Source organism: Anarrhichthys ocellatus, unplaced genomic scaffold (assembly GCF_004355925.1).
Source record: "Anarrhichthys ocellatus isolate YVR2014 unplaced genomic scaffold, GSC_Weel_1.0 scaffold9, whole genome shotgun sequence".
Lineage (NCBI taxonomy): Eukaryota > Metazoa > Chordata > Actinopteri > Perciformes > Anarhichadidae > Anarrhichthys > Anarrhichthys ocellatus.
Window position 1 is genome coordinate 10,014,913 of NW_022280039.1, and position 25,278 is coordinate 10,040,190.

A 25,278-nucleotide genomic window follows, 5' to 3' on the forward strand; every position below is an offset into this window, starting at 1 on the left:
AATAGCATTGACTTGATGGGTTGTCTCGGGACTCCTTTTGTGGTTATGTTTAACAGTGTGGGCGAAGGGAAATACTAAGAAGTATTTAGTCACATACCCTCAACATGACAGTCCAGTGCTAGGCTAGATTTGTAGCCTATAATGGCCACAACACTGCTACTAAAAATAAATCAATACCATACCTCGTAGTGTGATGTTTCCTGTCCATCACCTTTACTTAACCGACTCTGATTTCCAACATGAATATTACTGATTGATATTTCTGAAAGTGTACCAGATTTAGATAATGTCAATCCTGGGCTGTTCCCGGCGGAGCCTGTGTAAGATGAGACACAGTGTAGAGAATACGTAAGCGAAGAGGAGAGGAGAGGAGAATAAAGTGTAGGAGGTACATTGCAAATGCCAACAGTTACAGACTCATCTGTAAAGATGGCATTTACCCGACAGCAGGGCTAGTGGACGAGTATAGAGCCTTCAGCCTTTGCCTCCCTGCGAATCTACATCCCTAGTGTTTCCCTCCTCCTTCTTGTCCTCTTTGTCTTTGCTGTCTGTACCAATTGCCCCCACAGTCATCCTCTCCTGCCTCCTCTAAACTCCTCTCAACCCCTCTGCCGCTAGTTCTGATCAGGCGCACCACGGGCGAAAGGCGCTGTCTTGTGCAAAACATGTGCCTGATAAACAAAGACCAGACATCTACATGCTACAGAGGGGGCCCTGGAGCTCATGGGGGGGCTAAATCACCACCATTGATTGTGCAGCTTCAACGCACTGACAAAAGGCCATGATCACTCATCTTGTTAAAAGCGGATTATCGGCTTGTTTGTATCTTGTTCAACCCATAAAGATTTTTCTTCCTCTCCTTTCTCTCCAATTTTAACACATTAGCTGTTTTTCTTTGGCCTAATTTGCTGAACGGATAATCCTCCACGTTGGGTTTTTTGTCTCCAATGGAACTATGGATTTTAATGCGGTATTGTTGTCTTCTAAAATGGCTGACTGTGAAGATGTGCTGATTCATTAAGTGGCAGCTTTGGTTTTGTGGCTGGTAAATAAGGCTTGTATGGTGGATGGGTTGTTTAGCTCTTGGCCATGAGTGCTTTTTGTTGCAGCAGAGAGATTATCCATTCTGACCCAAGTGGTTGTCATACAAGAACACTTTGTTCAAACTAGGAGATTAATCTATCAAACCACCCACTGTTCTAAAGTGCTGCAATTTGCAGAACTCCCGTAGACCATCTTTTGAACATCTAAATGGCACCAGGTTAATTGTATCTGCAATGATTATCATATATATTGATTAAACTACATTTTATAGAAAAAACAGACATGACAGTGTGCCGTTTGTGATGCAAGATTGAGTCATCTGCATAACGATTTGAAAGAAAATGGCACATGATGGTGTGCTGTTCCGTCTCGGTCATGAAGGATTGTGTCATCTGCATAATGACTTACAAGCTATCCAAGATGCAAGGAAAGCACACGTGTGAATGTGTGTGCATGTCTGGAAGCAGGGGTCTAATGACATATCACTGCCAAATCCTAAACTCGCTGGTACAAAACCCATTTACCTCCTTGAGCTCCTTGTCCAAGCTGAGTCCCCAACGTGGACAAATGACTCACGGAGAAAATGGACACCAGCAGCAGGTTTAAGCTGTTTGTACATGAATATGTTTCACAAAAGTGTTGGGGGCTGCTCCACATAATTATAGCCAGCGGAGGTTAAGCTTTGCTTTACGGAGCCCCGGAAAGAACATGATGGGAGAAAGAGATGAACAAAAAAGATGTACAGGGTACAGAGTTTTTCATTATAGGTAATGAAGAAAAATGTGTGGATCTGGATCAGTTTGGCACCATGGAAACAACCACAACAATGGAGTGCACACACCCATGGGAGAGGTTCATAAAAATGTATTTTTGAGAGGTGTGATGGAGACCAGTGCAACAGAGCCAACAGAAAGCTTGCTGATCCGGCAATTGAGTCGAGGCGGTATGGGATCAGCAAACTTTCTGAGGCTGCCGTTACGAGGTGCAACAGCCATTAACTGATGGCTTATCTTCGAGCATCTTTGCACCAGGTCACTCAACAAGTGAATAGAAAGTCAAATCAAAGGGAACAATGTGAAGATCATCACTTTTCTGCCTGATGATATTCTGCTGTTTATCTGCAATGAACATTTCAATTGATTGAATGTAATTCAAATGTGATTGACAAAAACTATAGTATGTGAAGTGTTCAGTGATGCAGAATTGTGTCATTTGTGGGATGATATATGGCTGCCTTTCCCAGGAAGGGTTCAGAGCACATGTGTGTGTGTGTGTGTGTGTAGTGGTTTGAGAAGTAGGGGTCTAATGACAGATCAGTGCCAAATCCTAAACACCCTGGCACAGGGCCCATTTACCTCGTTTAGCTCTATGTCCAAGGTGAGCACTCAACACAGACAAATGAATCCCTGAGAAAATGCAGCACCAGCATGTTTGGAGCCACTGGTACACAAATCCATTGTGGTGGAGTGGAAGTGACTGCTTCATCTAATTACAACCAATGGAGGTTAATCCCTGCTTTCAAAAAAAAAAGCTCTCCTCATTGTACCTACTGCATCTATCATGTCTGAAAATATGTGCCAACAGACAGGATATCCAGCCCACCTTTTAACTGCAAACCCTCATTCTGCTGCTTAATCCCAACAACATCCAGTTAGAGGCCTCAGAAATGAGAGCAAAACCATTTTATATAAACTTCTATCATTTAGAAAGGTTGTCAGATACATGTGGAATCTTCCAAATGTGTTGTCATGACCCGGATTGGGAATGAACTGCTTATTTATTGGCTTTAACAAGCAATCAACTGGGGGACTAAATGTTATGTTAACATATCATCTATCCTGCCACTCCTCATGCTATATTCATATTTTAATGATCTCCTGATTTGTATTAAGAGTGTTTTTTAGATAATTATCATGGCATTTAGATGTCTGAATAAATGCCATCTCTGAGTTTACAAATTGCTGAGGATGCCAGTAGAGTCCCAGCTATATTCATCTCACAGGAGAGCTTCTGAATCTGTGAGCCCATGAACAATAAGGCAAGTCAAACTGGAAGAGCTCAATGGGATTGCATGATTGATGATGTGTTTCCCCCTGCGGTGACTCGGGGAATGAAAACCTCTTTGGGGGAAATATTTGAATTAATGGTACTGACTCGTGGCGTAATGGAGTCAACCATGCCAAGAATTATGTGAGCCATAGTGACATCCCTTAAATTAAGTTTCACAGATGCAGACACTGCGCTGTTGTTACATGGGATATTGTGACAAGGTTGGTTTTCCACTTTTCAAGAACCAACCTGTGATCAGGCTGTAGACAGAAGACGCACATGGCGACACAAGCAGAGGCACAAAAGGATGCACGCTAATACACAGATAGACAACCAACCTGATTTAAATGAAGCGAAAGCTACTTTATACACTCCGGGGAGAATTCATGTGATTGTGCAACTTCTGCAGCCTCGTAATCTATAAAAAGAAGACAAAAAGAAACCGTGTAATTTTCAAAGCTCCCGCAAAAAGTAAAATGCAACCTTAACTGCTCTGCCAACTAAGTTGCATCTCTGTGCTGCTGCAAAGCTTTAAGGTCTTTAACTACTGCAGTATCTTTTGTCTTTAATTAATTATTTGTGAATTCGCCCCATAGTTTCTCCATATGCTGACACATAAAGTGACAGAAACTGTCTTAGTGTGAGGGTGTCAGACAGAAATGAAAGTGTTGTGAAGACAGATGGGAGTTGACTCTGGCTAATTGCAGCTATAGTTATCACTGCTGAGGAAAATACATGTTGATACCGCCAGTATAGCACTGTGCAGAGCTTGTCTGTTTTATCCAGAAGACCATATGTGAGGCAGATTAAAGTACCAAACCACCAGATTAAGACACTGCTATCCCAGCTACAGCAGTGGTCCAAATAAGAAAATGTGATGGCTTCTCTTTTTAAAGAGAGAGAGTAATATGTTGCAAGCCCCTCGACTTGCCATCAGATATGCACGATACAAAGAGTAATGGTTTCAGGAAAGATTTCTAGTGAGAAATGAAGTCATGGATTGTAGCAATAGGGGACTTTAAAGTGGTTAAATTAATTTCTGGACCCCCCCACCCCCCCTACCAAGGTCTATGGGACAAGGATTAACTAAAATAGTTTCCTTGAGGGAGTGACATGGGGAGAGCTGTAGTTTGTTTGCTGCTTTAGCTAAGCTCATAAAGTGTTCACAGTGGTTGTCAGTGTTGAACACTCACAGGGGTTTTTGAAAATCACTTCCTGTTGTGCTTAAACACGGTGAGACGTATTGAATACGGCTCACAAACCTGAGTGAATTAAGCTGCAGTGTCATTAGAGGGAAAGCTGCAGCAAGGCCCTCTGTGCCTGTGGATGAGCACTGAACCTGAGATGTGAAAATCACAATTTAAATGCGCCTTCAAAATAGAACAGCAAAACCAAAACCACTTGAATGTAATGCATCGGTGAAATAAAGTGAGAAAATGCATCCAGATAAATTGCCCACATTAAGGACACGGCAGACGAACGATGGTTAGAAGCAAAAAGTGTTACAAACAATGTGTGCTGTCCATGTATAATTAAAGACATGGCTTTTACAGTTTAATTGCTGGTGATCTGTATCCATGCAACCATGATAAAGATCATCCATGGTTTGCATTAAAGACGTCACTTTGATGTCACTATCACATTACATTACAGTTATTTAGCAGACGCTTTTATCCAAAGTGACTTACAATTCAGAGTCTATTACATTTCTACACCGTAGGCACAGCTACGGGAGCAATTTTGGGGTTAAGTGTCTTGCTCAAGGACACATCGACATGCAACTAGCGGAGCCAGAACCGGGGATTGAACCACCGCCCCTCTGATTGAAAACGGCCCTGCTATCCACTTAGCCACAGTCGCCCCTATCACTGCACTGATTCGTATCAAAGCATGCCATCTTTCAGAAGACAATATCTCCCATCTATCTAAGCTGCTTTGAAGTTGCACCACCTGCCCTGTCTCCTCATTGATAGCATCAGACAGAGCTGCTGCTTTCTTTTTTCTTTTTTTTGTACCAGCTGTCATGTTCCCCTCGACCCCGTTTTTCTCTGACTCCTGAACCATCACTTAGACCATGCCCGAGAGTAAGTGTAGCAGATAACAGGTTGCTGGAAGTAAAATGTGGGACAACCTGTCAAGATGGAACGTTTCAGACATCCATACATGTATGCTTACCGACAAATGGAATATCCTGTTATACAAGAAAAATGTGTTCCATTCATACCATCAATATGTCAATGCTCTGTCAGTAGAAGGAGGCATTATCTGAATTATTTGTACTCTTCTGGTGCATCTCACAGGCATTGTGATTGGGGTGGACAAAATGCAATTTTCCTGTTCTGACTGATTCTGGCCAAACCAAAATTATAAAAAGGACATTTAATGTTCACAAAACACATTATTTTGCATATACCAGTATTCACCCTCGGTTCAAAAGACTCCGTTTTAGCGGCTGTCTCTCCTTTCACGAAAAAGCACAGTCGTCTCTGATTGGCCTGTTAAAAAAAAATATGATGCACCTTCGCAAAGGTAGCTCTCAACGTGTGGGTGGAGATACTCCGAGTGGGGGTGGTATATTCTAACGAGCCTGCATGTGACGTAGTAATCTCATGTTTTCTGATCCAAGCAGCCCACAAGAAACTGACAAGAAACCTCCAGTTTGTGGGTTGGTAAGCACTGCAGATACCCAGATGTATGTGCACAACATTGCAAACGTTTTTCATGATACATCTCCTTTAAACTTTTCTTTCAGATTGACTTATTAAACATAGGCCTACATTATAACACTGATAATGGCATGCATTGCATTAAACTGTGCCACTGCCAAGTCCCTGATGTTATCAATGTTGCCTTACTTGCATTGGCTCACATACATGGCACCAAGCCTTAAAGTTATTAGTTTCTGCTGTAACGTATGTCAAAATGTCTGCAGTGACAAAAAGGTCTTCTGAGCTGGACTGAGAGGAAATTGAATCTCAGAGTGCTTACACTAGTGTTCAGGATCAAATTCAGTTGATTCACTGGGCTGTTAGAAAAACGTTTCAGAGTATGAGCAGCTTGCACTCTTGTCTACAGGCTGACCTACAACCTATACAGCAAGAAACTGAAACCGTGTCTGAGATGAGGAGAACAAGACCACAGTACAATATGTCCTTTTCCTCAGGTGAGGCATGTTGCAAATAAGTCAAGGCTTTAATTATGAACAGCTTAAAGAAAGCAACATTTGTTCAGTTGTGCACAAGCTAAGGTATGAAGTGTAAATAAAGAGCTGATGACAAGACAGACTCGTGACACTGAGTTCTCCCTTTAGCTTAGATGACTGCCAATTGTTATGAATTAGCAACTCAATTTAATGTCATGTTCTTCCTTAATACATCCTTAATCACTTTGGAGGCAAATTTGCAGAAACATAGTAAAGCGATGAAATTACTTACCAGATTGTTCTCCAGACTCATTATCAAAAGTGACAGTGTGTTGCATTGCATTCTGGGCTTCAGAGAAATGAAGAAGTGGTGGTTTGACAGTCAAATATCAGTGCAAAAGTATGACACTGAAAAGAAAACTTTGCTCTTTGATATTGAGGGAATGACACCAAAGCCTGACATTTACTATTGATGTTCCAGAATAGAGAAGTCATCTCTTTTCCCATTAAACTCTATTACGGATACACTCAAGTTTTTGACATGCCATTACTCTGTGATCGGTTATTCCTAGTAATAAAAAAAACATACCAGCAGATAACAAAATAGACCTTGAAATGTATAGGTTACAGCCGAAAGCTGTATTTTACCAGAGCTGAAATGTTCCACAGCAGATTGTTCCTTTAAACAACCTGAGGGGAGGGCAGATGAAGTGTGTGTGTGTGTGTGTGTGTGTGTGTGTGTGTGTGTGTGTGGCATTTCTTGGCTGGCAGGAAGAGTTGTGTAACACCAAGCGGGTGGTGGTGCCAAGCCGCGAGCACATGCGGATTAGGAGAAACTCACCCTACAGAGATATGGGTTAATTAAAACTGTTTTGGTGAGCTTGGTGACCTACCCTGCGAGATACAAAGAGATGCCGGCTCCATCTGTTTAAGCAACGATAACGCCACAGTCAATGACTCGGCTCAATGCATGATGTGACGGCCGGATTGCACTGTTTTCGCTACAGTTTTACATCATGCAGCTATAGGCATTGCCCCCTGTATAGTGTAATCGGTATGAGATTATGTGGGTTTTCGGGGACGGAGATTTTCCTTATCCAAACTAAGATTCTTTAAAGTCTTGGGGCACATTTGTGATTTAGGGATATTTAAATAAAATTGACTTGACATTAAGTGTGAAAGTGTTTGTAGAATGCACATGTAGCTTACATGTGGGTGTCATGGGAAACATATGTAGAATCTTCAGTAAAAGATTTTACTAAAACACTAGCTAAGATTCATTTATGAAATGTACTAAGTAATAAGAGTTAATATATATTATAATAATAGATTAATTAGCAATTACTGATGCAGAAAAAAAAGCATTTCAACCTTTTATCATCCCTCTCATGGGATGCAAGCACTACGTAGTACTTTTTCATGGACTTGATGTATATATTGATGTATATATGTCTATAGATACTTTATGTATCTACAGATAAAACTCACATCTGTTGAGTAATTGTCCGTTTTAAAATAGAATTTAGGGCATCACCCTAAACCAACTGGGAGTCAATGTAATAAATCCGTGAAAACTGAACTTAATGTCCGAATTCATCACACAGGGTTAATGATTAAAGATACCACTTTGTATCCTGTTGGATAGTTCAATCTACGATGCATCACATTTATAATCTCATGTTTTATATGTAAAATCTTTATCTGAAACATAGCTAATAACTATAGCTGGCAAAAACGGCACAGTACAATATTTCACTCTGAAATGCAAATGTCAGTTTCAGCATAAAGTCGCACTCAATGTAAATCAAAATATTTACTCAGCTGTGGTGGAAATGGCTTCATACGAGAGAGGAAAAGTTAAAATGTGCGCCGTGAGCTCACGATCATGAAAGGTATTGGGAATGAAATGTGGTTGGACTTTTATTTGATTAAAAATAGGTTTATCTGTCTGTTTGCAAACATCTGGAATAGAATTATGAAGGAGTTTGTATTCTGCCTTGGATGCATTTCAATTTTAGGAGCAGGCATATATCTGCTGCATCTCTCTCACACAAACACGTTCCCACCTTGCATCATCTGTCCTTCAGGTTTGCTTGCTTGTCTCTATGCTGCTCTGCTACCTCTCCCATCCTCCTCCCCCGTCTGTCCGCCTCCCTCTCTCTCCCGTCGCAGCACTCGGTGTTCTCTCGCACACATTCTCTCTCTCTCTCTCTCTCTCTCTGTCTCTTTCTGATTCTCTCTCTGATCTCCATCCTCCTGAGCATGTCTTGGAGGGGAATCGTCTGCAGCCAGCCAGGCAGCTGTGTGTTGTTGGTCTTGTGCCACCACAGAGGCGCTCTGGCGAACCCGCTATCTATTTGTTTAGAGGAATTAAAGGGATGCACTCTCTCCAGGGACCTCTGGCCTCCGAGTCGCCAGAAGGGGCCCCTATCAGAAATTTCACTCAGTAAACACACACACGCACTCCAAAGTAGACAGACAGAGCTCACAGAGGAAAAACTGATAATCCATCGCTGATCTTTGGAATGATCATCGCATCTGATTCCCCACCACTGACCACTGCATCGTGTCGCTGGACAGCAATAGGGTTACAGAATGTGGGCTTTTGAGGTAGTTCCCACGGGTGCCGTTATACTTACTACTTGACTGCTTTCATTTTTTTCCCTCTCTGTGCTCGTGGGGGACCACAGGAATGATTCAATATCCATTCTGCCACGCAGTGTGCACTGCACGTTAATGCAATCCATTTTCTATTTTCTCCAAACGCTTTTAGTTACGCTGCAGTGGGGAAATTGGTTTCCCTTCCAGCGGAATCATAGACTGTATATGCATATGTACAACACGGCACGGCATAAATATGATTTGTGCAAACCTAAGTGGGTGAATAAATGTAGTTCTGTACCATGTCTGTAGCTAAATGAGAAAATTAATGTGGCAATCAGATGCCTAATATTTTAAAATGACTAGCTGTCTTTCCCCAGCTTGGGTCTTTTGAAGCCGCTCAATGTTTGTTGATATTTACAATGTATGGACAAAAGCTTTCTGCATCCAAAATGGAAGGTATGTAACTAGCTCAGTGGGTGGGAAGGACCTCATTTCTTGTGTCCGTTCACCTTGACAATCACACTCTATGGGCTCAGCATACAGGCATGTTATTTGCTGCTCCCACGCTATGAGCCATGTATGCAGAGCCTGCTCAGCTGCCGGTGGGCAATGAGCTGAGAGCTCAGAGGCTGATATCTGCTCGCCTGCCAGCAACTCCTCGGGGAATTGCATCACTTGGAGGCAAGAGAAGGTAAGATTTAATTCTGACAAAAGACGAGCAGAAACAACAGTTGTATTCTCAGTGGTTCTGTAAAAATGTGGTCAACCTGCGTGTCTGAAACGTACTGGAGGCAAGGCAAGTTTATTTATATAGCAAATTTCAGCATCAAGGCAATTCAAAGTGCTCAACATAAAACATCAAACACATTGAGGCAAAGTGCAAAAGAAACCCACCACAAAAGGACATTTAAATATAATTACAACATTCATTAAAGAGCCAGAATATAACAAGCTGAAAAAGAATGAGACAAGTGTAAAATACAAGAATAAAAGTTGCAGTGTAAGAAAAAAAACCATTTGATTTAATAAAAGGCAGCAGGAAAAAGTATTTGCCTTGATTTAAAGAAAAAAACAGAGAACAGATATACGGTGCATAAAAACTAAACGCTCTTTTTCTGTGTTCAATTTCTGACTTTGGGTACAGGTAGCAGACCTGTCCTAGATGACCTGAGAGGTCTGGATGGAGGATTAGAGATGCATTTTGGCCCTAAACCATTAGTGGCTTTATAAACCAACAGTGACATTTTGAAATAAAGGTTTTGACAGCTTGGAAGCCAGTGTCAAAACTTAAAAGTGGTGTGTTGCAATTCACTTTCTTCGTCTTAGTGGGGACTCGAGCAGCAGCGTTCTGAATCAGCTGCAGCTGTCTAATCGATTTTTTTTTGGGACACCTGAAGAGACACCGTTACTGTACTAGAGTCTACTAGAGATAAATGAGTGGACAAGTTTTACCCAAATCCTGCTGAGACATAAATCTTTTAATCCTTGATATATTCTAAAGGTAATATTAGGCTGACTTTGTGTATTAATGTGGCTGTTGCAATTCAGGTCGGAAACCAAAATTTCTGGCTCGGTGTGTGGTTTTTAATTCCTGCTTGGCTCCAAATACAAATATCTCGTTTTGTCTTGAAAGACAATGCTGGCACATCCAATCATTGAATTGTTCAATGCACGTATTCAGTGCTTGCATTGGACCACAGTCCACTGGTAATAAAGCTATGATATCTATATAAATGTATTATGTATTTATCTATATATATTTGCATAATTATGCAATTTTTTTATGTTGTTTTCCGTCATCTGAGCAAAGTCTGCATGTCATATTTGTCTGCTCAGATGTGTATTTATTTGAACAAAAAGGTCTTGGTTTGGATCATAAGTACGTTTGTTACGTAGTTACGTGAGCTAAACGTAATGTAGGCTAGGTTATGTAAGCGACATGGTAACATTATATAATCTACAATAACTTAGTAAGTAACACTGGTTTTCGGTGCCACGCGGGATCCAGTGAAGTAGGCTAATGCTAAACTTATCTTTTCAGCACTCGACAGTTCACTAGAAGTGATTATGTTGTATATTGGTGGAGAGGAAACAACCATCTATATTCATACAGCTGGAGAGAAGGGGTGAGACGGAGTGCTAATCATTATTGATGGAGATTCACTTTCTCTTCTCAACCGAATGGCTGGCTGACTGCTGATCCTCGTTAAAGGAGGACTGCACGTGAAAACGCCATTGGCTGGTTTTCACAGCCTATTGAGCCAATCAAGGTGACTGTGTGGAATGCCTGCTGTGGGGTGCCACCGAAACCTTTGTGGAGTCTCAGGTGAAATTTGGTGCAGTTCCACTGTACTCATATCCCCCCCCCCCGACACATCAAAGCAATGAGTTTGAGAAAAGTCGCAAGATTAAACTATCAGCATTAAACCACTCCAGGGAGAAGTGACTGACTGTCACGGCACCGGACATGCCTCGTTTTTAGGTTAATTCCAAGGCCGTACTATATTATATAGGAAAACTTCTTTTTTAAATTATATTTCCACCTCCCAAGTTCAATAAGTTTGTCTCTCCTGTTATTGCCGCAAGGAAAAGCCAATCTCCACCGGGAAAGCATGTGCATAAATCATGTGGGTGTCTTTACAGTGATGTAGTCTCCTGCTTGTGTTATTATGTTCATGCTTCACAGGATTCCGGCATGCTTCACACTCATGAATATTCATGACTCATTCTACATTTGATCTTATTAACCTCTGTTTGCTGCATATACAGTGCTCCTCTCCCTATTTTTCTCAGGCACGCTCAAAATGTTCGTACTGTACGTAATTAGTCTCATGCAGAATCCTTCTCTTTGCCTCTGTATATTTGATATTTTAGGACTTTATATGCTCCGATCGCTCCATGTGTACGCCTCAAACTCTCTGTTCACCTGTTGTGTGCAAGCTGGGCTGACCAGTGTGCGTGCTTTGTCGCCATCAGCATGTTGTTGTGCGTGTGTGTGGAGGCCTGTGTGTTCTCTGTCCACCAGATCATGCAAGCATGTACCAGCTCTAGTCATGCTTCATTCATAGGAACATCCCCCGCTGTGAGTTGTCCATACAGGTGAGAGGCCCAGCTGTGGTGGTTGCAGAAGAGTGTAAGCTGGAAATATTGTATAGGGCTCTCTGCATGCGAAGTACAGAACTGAACCCTGTGTGTTGCGTGCAATTAGAATCCAGAGCCAGCATGTTTAACGTGTAATAGTGCCTCCATTTTGGCATTTTCTTTTTAAATTTCACAGGTGGCTGTGATGGTTAAGGTTCATGGCTGTGAAGGTCATTGTGCAGTTCTGTTTTCAAAATTGTAAAGAAAAAAAGAGTAAAAGAAACCATGGCTATGAGTCTAAACTTAAAATACCCTTCCTCAAGCTCACTGGAACAAGCTTTCTTCCTTCAAAAGTAAGGTTTTTATAATTCTTATTATTCATTTGTTTTTATTTTTAATGTTTCGGTTATTAATTCTTCTTTTTTTTCATTATTGTGGCTTTGGTCCACTTCTCTGCTTAATGTTGTTGAATCATGTTTTTGTTGACAACTTTGGGCTTCCTCTCTGCATGAACGGTGCGTTAATGTAGATATTATTGCACATTATTGTACAGTATACTAGTTTTTATTCTCATCCCACAGCCATATACGTATGCTTTGGGAATTTCAAATTCCGTACTAATGTTTATCGAAAAAACAGTAAGAGTTTGTGGAACAAAAACGAACTAACTTTTGCATATTCTCTATTGAATTTTTTATTTTAATTTATTTCCTAACCAGGTGGCAACCATAGCTGTCACACCTGACTGTGGGAAGAAAGATCCTCCCTTGAGACAGGGGAAATGCATTAATACAGAACACTGGGGTTGCTTAGTGCTACTCCTCCCCAAATCTATTTTGAGTGAAAGTACATCTGCACTCGCACTTGCACCCTTGAAAGGATGATGTGAAAAGTTTGTATGCACCTTCACAAAAAGACTGTGGCTGTGGTCATCTTGATTTGTGTTGTTTACTGTATGGTGGAATTCAATTATGACAAGCTCTTACATCAGGTAAAAGTTTCCAAACATCTACAGAAAACACTGCATATGTTCTTCCATGTGTTCAGTATAATCCAAACAATAATAATTTTTCCATATTTTGGCATAAGACCAAAATTCTGGCAGAATTTTAGCATGCCAAAGAGGGTTGCCGTGACTGATGTAGGGGTGGTTTGAGTAGTTTCCAACTAAAAAACCCATCCCTATGTGCAGCTATGTCGTCTGCTTGCTGCCAAGGAACCCCCAAATTTTACACTTTCAAGCATCTTTAAATTAGCGTCAGCTGGTCAATGAGCATCTCCTACAATGCCGCAGGGCTTCAATCTCCCTCCCCACCACCATCACGACCTGCTACCACCACCTCTGATTCACAGGTAGGCTTTCCTCTCCTGGCGGGCTAGCTATTTTCAGTGCGTTTGCAAATTAAGGACCTGGGAATTAATCTCTGCGCGGAATAATGATGAGGCGGCCTCAATCAGCACATGGAAGTGTGTTTATAATGAGATCGTAAACATATGCTCGTGCCAGCGCAACGCCTACCCATCAGCTTAATTGGCTCAATGTGGAATCTCGGCCCTCGTTGGTCCTCTCCAGACCAGAGAAGGAGGGGTATGTGGAGGAGGAAAGTGCGGAGGTGGGTGGTGACATTTAGTGTTTGGCTGCAAACTGCGTTTTTTGTGACTGGAAACACACAAACACAAGTGTAAAGACATCCAGACATATATGATCCCGCATGATCCATATGTGTAATAGGGTTTTTTGCCGACACACCCACATACTGCACAACCAGAGTTAGTATTAAGGCTACCAGGTGCAGTAATTGGCACCTGCACGGACAATACTGAGGGTACAGACCCATTGTGCATTGTACTTGCCTGTGTGAATCAAATGTAATTGCGAAGCCAAGTGGGGTGCAAAATATAATGAATTGGCCCAACAATTGACAAAGTATGATTTATGCATGTTTCTTAGTGTAATCAGTCTCGCTGAGGCAGCATTTGGTCCAGAGGGGAAGAGAATGAGCAGAGGTTAAATTGCACTAACCTTTGTCAGCTTAGGAGCTAGTGGGAACAATTTGGCAGCCTGGTATAATAATTGTCATTAATCATCACTCTGCTCATCACGTGTGGAAACACACATGTACTCCGGAACACGGTCATGCAAACTCTATCTGTCCGTATATCTGCCTAACAACGTGCTAGGACCCGAGATCCCCCCACGGGGGGCTGTTTTAGAGTGTGCAGCATTCAACGTGTCGTAGAAAGCATTTTTCATAAAGAAATATGATTATTGCGCCAGACATATTAAATATCGAATTAATGGGAAAAGTCCGAGCAACATCATCATACCAGCCATTGTAAACACTGCAAACACAATTATACATGAACTAATATCATATCTGGAAGATATCTAGAAAATTTTCCACAATTTTGGCCAAAAATCGACGACCTACTCTCGAATTACTCTCTTTCAAACCGTTCAAAAGTTATGGGTATGCATGCCAACATCAGCCGCAGGTCACGAGAAAACAAATTGGGTAAAAAAACTTACGTTTTGGCGATGAAAAACGGATTTATTCGAGCCGATTTCTGCACAGCTCTGCCCGCCATGTTCTGCTGCATGTCTGTGAGTGAGATCAATGCGCTGGCGGAATGAATCACAAAATGGCAGACGATTCTGTGGGGTGGAGCAATCCATGTAGAGAGGGGGGTTTGCCCAGCATTTTGCGATTTTTAGTCAGTAAACAGACCCGGATATGATCAAACACCCCTGCATGGCTCCCGTTGGACTATCCCGCATCTAAAAATGTCTCACACGAGTAAATCGGCCTTACCAAAGTCACATAGACACACATTATGAGCCATTTATTGTTATGAATGACAGATATGACACATCATAACTGCTCAAAATTATTCAAAATGGTGTCAAACTGATTTATTAGGATTATTGAACACTCTTACTGATAAGAAAAGTGAATATATAGTTAATATTTAGTTATATAGTATATAAAATTAGTATACAGCAATGCAACAGCTGGTTCCGAAAATCAAAATTTTGATTTTTATGACCATTTATGCTGGCCTGCTTCACTCAATCGAAGTAAAATATGTTGTGGGGACATGTAAAACATGTTGTTCTATGACTGTGGTGTGGTTTTAGGCTTGCAGCTGCATTATTTAAAAAAAAAAAAAAATGTTCAATACAAGTGCTTTTTTTCAGGCGAACCTGGAAATTGTTCAATTTGAGCTGTGCCATAAGTGTATCAATTATTAACCAGTAACATATACACAATATTTACACAATTCAACACATCTCACAAGTGTTACCAGTATTCTAGCATCAAAATTATTAAAATAGACCTTGTAGTTAGAGCTCGGGACTCTCTTGAGTATGGCTATGCAATTTTCGAGCAGAGGCCTAAAAATAGGGCTAGGGTCCTATGGGTTAAATAACCACAAATGAGACCAAACCACATTTCCACATTGACTGATTCATTTGAGCTGCTCAGTATCCAATAGTAAGCAATGCTTTGTGTGAGACTTGATGTATAGGATATGAATGTTTAACTGTAATGGAAGGAGTCTCAGTCTGTAACGGCTCAACTGGCTCAATGGTTGCTAGTTTTCTCGACAACCGTTCGTACGATCGACATCACACTTGGCGGTATATTGATCAAAGGAAGTGTGGAGTGTGAGCTCTTGAGATTTATGGGAGAAATGCATTGGTAGTAAGTTATGTAGCCTTCACACTGTGTAGTGTATTGAGAGGGGAACCCCTATTAACTGTTACACCACCGAATGGCATGCTTGGTACAGCTCGCTCTCCATTGTTCGCTACGATATTAGCTGTCACACCGCCTAACGGCATGCTGGGTATAGCTTGCTCTCAGTCGCTCGCTACAATAATAACCATTACACCACTGAACGGCATGCTGGGTACAGCGCTCTCTCCGTCGTTTGTTACAGTACATTTAAGAACAGATAGCGAAAGAAGGACAGACTGGAGCGACCGGAGATCACGGGACATATTCAGATGTGCGGTTCTCGGGAAAGGCGCAAGCAGCAATACCTGAGGCCAATCAATCGGCCAATCAATCAATTTGACAGTTGTTAGCATCACACAATTGTATATCCATTATGTCAATGTAATTATTGAGGATCATTGTGCCAAAAACTGAGTCAAGCTGTCCCCTCTGTTGCCAAGCTCGGTGCCCTGGTCCTCCACTGCACCGGAACAGCCTGTAATCACACATGTCATGGTGTAATAGCAGATTATGCATGTAAGGGTGTCACAGGTCCCCTGTGGTGGCACTTATATGAGGTTAGCTGAACCACACTTGACTGACACGTAGCTTCAAGCCATCCATATGGAATGACGGACTCATTACAAGGCTGAGAAGCCATCACCTGCTAGTATTGACAGAGATGTGATTAGCCTGTGAGCGTAATCTAAAGCGTTAACTGCCTCCTAATGCGCCATGACATTTTATTGCACATAAGCATGGATTTAGTTCATTTTCTATTGTGCTCTTTTAATAAACTGGGCTGATAATATAATCAATTTCGGCACATGTGTTTATCAATTACAATCTGTAACTGGATATCCATCCAAAGAGATTTGTGTTTTGGGTGTGTGAAATGATTTGCCTTTGTAAATGGAAGAAAAATGATAACAAACTGACAAAAACTGTGAATCGATTTTTTCTTCCCACCATTTTAATATGTAAATATTAATATGTAAATATTAAAATGCTGAATTAACTCCTGCCGTAAGTGATAGGTTTAGTCAGGAGTGTAACCCACCATGAAGCGTTTCTCTACTTGCTTTGCCAATACAGACATTACGTGTGCCTATTTTGTATGTCTACATCATTGTACTCTATGTGCTTATGCAAGCATGCCATTTTACGTCCCAACTATGGAAAGAGACCTCACTTCACATATAACCTCCTTTCCCCTCTAGCTCTCCCATTGGTTGACACAATGCAATAATCCCTCCTTGCATGGATATCAAATAAAATAGCAACATTCTCTAAAAGAAATGGCATACTGTGACGTTAAAAGAAACGCCGAATGAGATTACAGCCCCAAGAAACACTGTCAATGCAGAGTTTACGACAGACAGTAAAAAGGTGATTGAATGGCTGCGTAATGAATAGGTAAATGAGTGAGGTTGCCAGAGGGTGCACTCAATGAATGCCAGTGCTGAACAAAAGAAATAGTCACAGAATGTTTTGTTTCTTTTCTTTGATGCACCATCCTCATATGCAGATGCATGTAAACCGTTTTACAGCCGGCTTGCTGGACTTATTGCTTTTGCTCCACCTCAAAGAAACAATGTGCTTGTTGCTACAACGCATTTAGCTTGTACCACTCTGCTGCCGATGCCAACCAGGCAACAGCTTCTACAACTAGCCGAACAAACGTATCGGACGCAGTCACAACAGGATGCTGATACAAGCTATAGCTAACAAGCTGAGGAAGCAGAAATTGATTTGATGCATCAAAAGTGAAATGATCAGCTCCCAGTCAAAGAGAGCTGATGTGTGCGCTCAGTTCTGAGAGCCAGTTCATATTTTTAGTAACACAACCAGCTGTTCCCAGCTGTTGTTGCCCGAGAGCTTTGGGCCTATCATAGTGGCTGCCAGAAAGTGTGTCACATTCCTACCTTTCAAAATAAAAGCACAAGACATATACAGTGCACTGTGTATCTAGTAAAAGAAAACCCAATAATATAGCTTCCAGTAGCTTACAACAATTTACCTCAGACAGACTTCCAGATGCTGCTCTGGGTCAATAGGTTCTAACTCACAAAGGCTCCGCCCTGAACTGGATTCTGTGAGTAATACTGTCCTCCAATCACAGGCACGCATATTTGCCATTTCCCTGTCATTTATTCATCACGCCACCGTGATTGTAGAAAACATTGCCAATATGTAACCCAGGCAGCAATTACATTTCCTCCAAAATATATTTGCAAAGCAGTATAGAATTTAAACACATTTTTATTTATGTTTAATATGTATACAAATTGGCAAAAAGGTCAAAGAACAGTTTTAAAATGTCACACACAAAACATCAGTGCCTCTGGCCTTTCAGCGGTCCAATCGACATCCATTAAGACCTCCTGTGTGCAGTTTCTTTGCTTCTTTTTCGATCGCCTTTTCATTCGTCAGTCAGATATTTCACTGTCTGTCTACTGGTGGTGGCTGGGAGGCAGGGCACTGTAAAATAATCAATCCCAAATGAACGTGTCGCCGCTCTTGGGTTTCGGTCTCTGTCCCCTGAACCACAGGAGCCCTTCTGATTGGTCATAGCGATTCTCATTACACACGGAGAGAAGGACTGTGGGAGTTTGGAGGATGGAAGTGAGCAGAGTTATATGCTGAGGAGGGGATGAAGGGAAGATATAGAGAAAAGGGAAATAAAAAATACAGGAAAAGAAATGGAGGAAGGAGGATGATAATTACAATGAGACCGAGATGATGAAAGGAAGGAAAGCGAGGACGTTTTCATAGAGCAGGAGCATATTGCAGCAATGGCCGAATATAATCTGACACACGCTGATGCATATCAGATGGTGCTAAAGTGCAATTCAGTGGGTTAATCGGTTTGGTTATTATGTTGTAAAGAGGCTGTAATATGGATAGATTGTACTGCGTCAATCAAAAAGACGGTAAGATTTTGCCTGCCCTATAGCAAAAGAAATTATTAATTTATCTGCAGTGGTGCAGTAGATTGCTGATCAGTACAGCAGTAAAACTAAGCAATTACCTCCCTTTGACATGTTTTTGTTGAATCTTTGCCCTAATTAGGCAGGTGACTCATCTCTAGTTAAAACATTACTTTATTTCTTGCATGTTAAGACACGACTTTTCTGTGCATGTCCATTACAGGATTGTGTAATTCACTTTATTCTTTCCTTTGGTGCAGTTTCTGCTGTGTTGGTAAAAACTATGAAGCCTGGAGTGTGACATCAGAATAATTAAAGACTTATTTAAATTATAGACAATTAATAAATGGTTAAATTAAATAGCTAATTGAATCACTTTTTCAATTAAATAATGCATCAAAAAACTCTAAGCAGAGGAATATATAATAAAAATATGATTAAATCTGCCAATTAATAATTCAATTAGGGGTGAATCAGGGATGAAACGGGCCAAAAGTCCTGTAGCCTGAGCAAAATGTTACCCGGTGGAGTTTTCTTGTATGCAAACAATGAATGTTTACATTCACTGTTTTTCCCCATCGACAAATTGAATGCATTTCCTTCATCATTAAACATTTGCAAACCATTTTTTTTTGTTAATTTGAAACCCACTCTTGACATTCATGTTTGAGTCTCATTTTCGTCTTCTTTCTTGGCATTTGCAACCAACAGAACATTCTGCCGAGTGCACATAAAGTGCGTCCTTGTGCTTACCAAACGTGAGCCCACTCGAAAAAATATTGCTCTACAGTCCAAGTAGCGGTCAAAAACTCCGTAGGTGACCTTTAAATGAATATATAATTGTTATTTTTAATGAATCAATTGAATTTAAAATTAAAACACTCCAAAAGTTGATTCCAGTGGCGCGATAATCCTGATTGCTGTGAAAGTTCTGCTGGTCAATAAAGGTTAAATGTGACACATTTCTAAATGCCACCTGATATAATCACATGGAAGAAGCCCATCAGTTGCAGCCAGCCAGCTCCACGTTGAACTTAACTCGAGCCAGGTGAGCCATGGCTGTCTCCTGAGCAAAGACAGGATTTCTTGAGGCCACATTATGTCTGAGCTGATTACAGGCCTATACCTGACATACTGAAAAATCCACCAACGTGTCAAGAACAGGCCACGGTAGAATACTTTGAGAACATGCAAGTAATGATGAAAATTGGCCCCAGGCTACCCTGTAGGCCGGAACAACAGACGCTGCATCGACAGTAGATCTCCCATCTCCATTATCTATTGAGATGGGAGAAGGGCAGAATGGTGTCGGGAGAAAGGAGTAGGATGCCTCTGATGGATCAACAGCGATTGACTGACTCATATGTGGCTGATTACTTGGATGGTTAATTCATGGAGGATTTAAATAATTAACTTGTGGAGTAATTGTTTCATACATTTATTAATGAAGTGGGTTTTTTTTTCCCGACCACCATGGTGTCAATGATGTTAACAAAAAGATATTTGGGGACAGTGGCGCTGGAATGAGTTTTGAAGTGTGTGTGTGTGGGGGGGAGGGGGGTGATCCAGCTTTGGATGATGTAATATGGCATCACCCACAGTATTTTGTGAGACTGTGGTGGTGGACCTCGGATCCTGTGAGGGGTCCCGGGGTAGCCTATGATGGAAATTGCCCTTCCAAGCTGAGAGGTCCCGTTAGGGGATACTCCCTGGACAAACTGCGTAAAAAACATCTTTGGTTCATTATCAAACTGTTATTATGAAATGTCTGATCACTTTGATTCCATTCATATTACTCTCCACAATGGTTGATCATGATTGGACAATGGTCCAACATGTCAGATGCCATAGCCCTTACCACTTTATTTCCATAACACCTGAAAGCCGGAATAGGTTGGACAACGCGAATCTTTGTCCCCTCTATTCCAGCCACCAAATGCAAGGGCAAAATCGTTTGTTCTCTCAGACATGGAGGAATAATGAGGAATTAGCATCCACTTTCATATTTTCATAAAGCACAGTCACACATGCAGTGGAGCTGTCGGTAGCTTCACACCTCAACAGTTCTTTTTAGAAATAGGTACAATCACGCAAACCCTTTTCTCATCCTACACCTAACCCCTCTCTTCCACTGTGTGATGAGCAATGCGAGGTGGTGATGCATCACTTTGACACAATCTGAATCCTGTACTTTCACCGAGCTAAACTTTGCCACAATGTGTGGCCTGGCAGTGTGCTGTATGTGTACAAATGTTCAGAGTTTATCCTGAGGCTGGTAATGAGCTAGCAAGCAGCGGAATCCTCAATGGAGAGGGAGACGGAGATGAATCCCTGGACTTAAACACGAATGCTGGATAAACCTGGCCTTGCTGACACTGAGAACACCCACTCACATCAGCACCATCTGCTTTGTGGCTCAGTGGAAATCCCTCCCCCCCCCCCCCTGCCACCAGCCCACACACTCACACAAACACACCCCCTCCTCTGCCCACCCGCCCCTCCTCCTCCTCCTTCTCCTCCTCTCGCCCACGCTTACACACCCGCACACTCCTGACACTCACTCACACACCGCTGATAGTGTCAAACACTTAAATGCCAGACCACCTTCCACCTACCGGCTGCATCCCACATTCAGAGGAAGTGAGCAGAATACAGATAGGCCTTCCCTAAACACACAAGCATGCACACGTCCTCAGACAGTCAGTTCAGTATCCTGCTGTCCTGGGGGAAACGGTTAATCCCTTTTCTTTCTCTGCGTCACTGTTCTTCAGCTCAGCTGCTTCTAGTTGTCTGAAGTCGAGGCAATATGTGACCTTTTAGTGCATGTAACTCTTTGTCAGGTTACTTCAACATGCCACACTTAGTTATCCATTGGGGTTCTGTGATTTTTTTAATAGTAATCTACATGATTCGAAAGGTTAAGTTTCTGTTTTGGGTTGTTAAAATCCAAGCGTCAACCTCCGGCGCTGAGAAATTTAGCCAAAGTGAAAGTGTCAAACTGCGGTTCCTCAAATGGCCACATGAGGGTGGATCCAAACGCGAGTCTGTCAGCCAATACCTCTGAGCTTCACAACAGCTCCTCGGACACCAATGGGTGATGTCACACAAAGGCTATGACCATATTACACAATTTAGGTTAAAATTCCAGAAAACAATTATCACTGCTTTCATTCTTGTTTTTTAGAGGCATTTACATACATGTATCATGCTAACCAAACAAAACCCGTATAATATTTATAAAATATTGTAATAGTAATAATTGTAATAATAAAAGTGCAATTCAAAATGTTGTTCACCATACAGCCAGATTAAGGCAAGATAACCTAGGCCAAATGTTCATGCACTAATCAATATAGAGATTCTGGGCTATTTCGCTTCCATGTCTTCTTTCAGACTAATGGAAAACATAAAAAATGCACATTTAGGTCTTTATTTCACTACTTTATCATTTCACTTCTGTACATTTTGCCTAAATTCACCAAAAGTTAGGAAAAGATAATGCCACATTGCACATTTTTAGAAAACGTGTAATACAAAGAAATAATCATCTTAATGTAAGTGATCGACTGGGGAGATCTCATGTGTATCTATTAGTTAAATATGTTGACCCACCTCTAGTGGCTGAGCCAGCAATCTCCACTTCAGTAGCACTTCCACACATCAAACTTTCCAGTTTCATTCCTATCAATATTCTGAAGGTTTTTACAAAAGGGCTTTGTTCATATATCATGCATAGCCTGATTTATATGACGTTTCATTCCCAATAACATGGTAAAAATAAATTGTTATGGCTGTATTTTCTGATTTATGAAATCGTATCTCATGGTGACTACGCCATGGCCTGTTTCGAGAATCGGGTTTATTGAGGTATCTGAATAAATGTCCTGGCTACAACCCAGAAAGCATCGGCCTGTGTTCCTGATCTGACAGGGGTCCTGGTTTTACAGGGCAAAGTTAACCAGGTAACTGAGTATAGGCCCGCCAGTGTACATAGCAAAAAAAATACAAACGCTCTCCTGAACTGGCCATAAAAATAATACAGAGAAGTGAAACAAGCGTTGATTTATGAACAAGAAACGTACAACGTGACAGATCCTTGTACATGTGGCAGCTGGTAATGGCAGGGAGGGACTCATTTCCGCTAGGTGTTACAGTTGATGAGATTAGTCTGGTGTGAGTGTATGAGTGTGCGTGAGGAGGGAAGGGAGAGACGGCGTAAGAGGTGGGCGGATTACAGAAAACACTGTATACTTTTTAAGTGAAGCAGAGTTAAGAGAGGGACATTGAATTGAAATTGAGTGTGTGTGTGTGTGTGTGAGAGAGAGAGAGAGAGAGAGAGAGAGAGAGAGTGGCGTTCTATATCTCCCTTGAATACCACCTCAAGGTTGGCTGAGGTCGCGACTGCTGAGACTGCAACCTGCGTCTGCTGCCGCCCAGCCAATATCTGCTCTCTCAATATCTATTTTTCTTCTATCAACGCTGTGTCCCACAATCCTCTGCAGTGATTAAACAACTGAAAGGGAGCGTGAATTGGGATGATGGGATAGAGAGTGAGATGAATTTATGTGTGAGCCTGCGTGTCGGTGAATATTTTTGGGGGCGGCGTGTGGGGAAAAGACGCCGAGGCAGATCCGCAGACAAAGACAGATGCGACTCAGTGGTCACGAATGCCTCTGTTTACATTTAGAAATAGTCTCGTTCGACTCAGCCACACCTCATCGCTCCTTCCCACCGGAGCTCCACCGGCGTCGGGAGACATTTCCTGCAGGTTCTTTCGTCAAGGAGAAACTACAAAAGGAGGGGAAAACAAGCAGAGGAGGTGCTTAAACACATTCCGTCTAGGATTGTCTCCATATGTCATTGTCAAATGAGCTGAGATAATAAGCATTGTTGCTGCGTCCTTTGTGCCCTTTGGGTTCTTTTCTATTCTTATGTGCCACGTAACACAGCATAGCATTTAAAGAACCAAGAAGGGCTTTCATTTCTTTTTTTCTTTTTTCTCCATTTAAAAAGAAAAAAGAAAGTATCCCCTGAAGTGTTTCTACGCTGGCGTTATCGAACGAGTGATTGAAGTTCATTCATCAGATTCAGTACTTAAGGCATACGGGGGGTCTAAAGGTTTCAATGGCTACAGGCCAGGCTGTAAAAACACGATGTGCAACAGCTCAAGTTCTCACTAAACCATGTTGAAAGCACATGAAAAGCATTAGTAGTACTTCTCTGTCTAGCTTCGTCTTATTATTCTCTGGGCGTGCGGCAAGATAATCAGAACTTAACTGTTGGAGATGACGATTATTCACAACCCACAACTTTTCCTCAGTCAACATTAAAATGTAGGTGAAATGCGACTTGATGTCACTCGTGAATAATAACGCTGTTGTACTTTTAAAGACTATATTTCAACTTGCAATGCGATCTAGATGACAGCTTTCAGCGTTTCAAGATTACTTTTTGACAAATAGTGACGAGAAGGTGGTTGAAAAGGTTCACTTTGTTGCTGTGACAAAAGCCCGGTTGTGCTACTGTGTGGCATATATTTCATGACTTCATAGTATTTTCCTCTTCTGAAGTGTAACTTTTCAATGTGAAACTAAATAGTAAGGGTATTTGTTTGTAGAAAAACTGAGCCTTCTCGAGCGGTCCAAATAAAAACAGGAACCAGATCACGACAATCACATTAGTCATGGTCAAAATTGGATGATGACATGTGCACTGTAGCCTCATGAATTCACGCTTTAATGCATTTGTGCCGCTGCAAAGTAGAATTCTATCTTCATCTGACATTTTTTTTGCCTTCAAGCCTTCGAACCGCTGCTGGAATGTTTTCATCTTCACCTTGCCAGAAATGGGAGTAAACAACAGTAACATCGCTGAATTCACATTTACCTTTATTAACATACACGTGCGCCACATCTAGCAGCATTTACATCACAAAAAGCGATAAATCTTCAATGCGCCTTCCCACGGAGGGAGGGAGGGAGGGAGGGGGGACAATGCATTCAAGGTAGAAAGGGAGATCAAGGGGTGAGCTGGTTGAAATGGCCACATGGGACGTGGGAGACTGAGAACAATGAGCGTGAGGGAGGTCTGTGAGAGCGAAATTGTTTTCCAGAGACAGATTTGTAAACCGCTGGTGCAGCTTGTAGGCCTAAGCAGCTTTCACTCAGACGAAACAATACCAGCAGCGGCCTGCTTTTGAGACGTGTGCTCTCTGCGGATGAACAGCTAAATACTTTGTGTTATCTTGCAGTTTTTGTCCTCACTTTATGTACAGCGTGTGCCCTTTGCCGCTCGCCGCAGCCTGCGGCGCATCTCAGACCAGTGTGGGTATTAGCAGTGAGTAACTGGAGGGAGGTCGGGGAGCCACTCGGGGCAGGCAGGGCTATAATGATGATCTTCACCATGAGTGATAATGAGTGCTAAGGTAATCCTCGCCTGGGACACACACACACACACACACACACACACCATGCTTGTGCACAAAATGCCACCAAGATCCCTCACAAACACACATCCAGCCCCTCTGCACTTTGACTGTGTCTTATCAGTCTAGCTACAGTGCATGCGGGAAATCAGTCGCACAATCTTGCCCCCTGGAGCCCAACTTGCAGCCCCCCCCCCCTCCTCTCCCCCCCCCCCTACACACTGCCCCCCATCATGCTCAGATCTTTAGGCCTGTTGTCATAACCTTCACTAATGGAGCGTC